Below are 1,304 nucleotides of genomic sequence, written 5' to 3'. Positions count from 1 at the left end.
CAAAAATGTGAGTTTTGTGTACATTTATACATGAAATATGCTTTCCATCAAAACTCCCTGGTAATATGCTGTAGTTTATGGAGTGGTCTATATGTGTACCGAGTATGAAGCACAATTGGTAAAAAATAAAAGTATAACCAATGATGATATTTCATTTTGGAATAGCTTTAGCTGGCAGTACCATCCACCATTGGTAAATTTGTTTTGATTTGAAATTTGTCGTTTCCATTGTAATGAGCATTTCAGTACGAAGGCCACCCCATGGTTGGAAATTTGAACTTCGGAATTTTTTTTTACAAATATCAATAAATAAAATTTTTTATCTGGGGCAACAAATTTTTTGGGTTTACTCCTATCAAATGAGGATTGAAATGGATAATCTTATGTGCGTGTGTTTACATAGATATCGACCTCTTCGAAAATTAAAACCACCTAGTGACCAGCTCTCCCCTCCCCCACCTCTTTTGGAGCATTGGAAAAATTCAATGGCCTTGGAAATTCTCACTGTAAAATAATTTTACATTTGTGCTTCCATAATTTTCAAATTTGAACAGATATGTTTTATTCAAGCCAGAATCATAAGATATATAAGCTATACATCTACCTTTTTTATGATCTAATGAGTGGACCAAGGTAGGCTTTTCTCAGGGTGGTCCCCTTAGAGCCTCAGTCTTAAACTCGTATGTCTGTTGTTCTGCAGTATTAATGTGTATATCACTTATATGAAGATGATCCAAAGTTGCCTGTTTCTCCCTCCATGCCATTGTGCTGCCAATAACTCCATAGGTTAAGTAGGTGCATGTGTTCATGCCATATTTCTTGTTTTTATCTTTGTATCAATTATTTGGAAAAAAAATTGAAGTGTGTATGGTACACAGATGCATTGTAAAAAGCAGAAGGCAATCAAACATTCTTCAAGGATCTCCTGTTACTATAGCTCTGCTATTTTCTATTTACTGGGTGCCACAGGTTCAAGAGTTTTTGAGGCCTAGTATATTACAAGGTACTGTGATATTATTGAGGTTGGTTAAATTGTTTTGGGTATGGCCATTGTACCTCACAATTTGGCCTGGTTACATGAGGGATCCAGGTTCATAAATTTTAGATAGCTGGCCCTTGATCATCATGTAGCTCCTCACTATGTAGTGACTCTCAAAAGATAATTCTTTAATATATTTTAGCTGTGTTCTATCTAAATCTAATTGAAATTTCCTTCGATATTTTATAGTGGTTATGTTCTCTGAAGATGAATACTGGTCAAGCAACAAAAAACCAACAAACCTACTCCATGCTTATTCTGGAAA

At 35.0% G+C, this 1,304-nt stretch overlaps 1 protein-coding gene across 2 annotated transcripts in view; it reads left to right on the top strand.

Moving 5' to 3' along the window:
* Positions 1-1,304, top strand: part of LOC119589096 (SUMO-conjugating enzyme UBC9-B) — a gene marked incomplete in the record, with an annotated part of 7,222 nt that overhangs the window by 2,838 nt on the left and 3,080 nt on the right.

The sequence above is a fragment of the Penaeus monodon genome, chromosome 25 (assembly GCF_015228065.2).
Source record: "Penaeus monodon isolate SGIC_2016 chromosome 25, NSTDA_Pmon_1, whole genome shotgun sequence".
Lineage (NCBI taxonomy): Eukaryota > Metazoa > Arthropoda > Malacostraca > Decapoda > Penaeidae > Penaeus > Penaeus monodon.
Note: the sequence above shows the minus strand (reverse complement) of the source record. Positions and strands in the feature narration are given on the sequence as shown.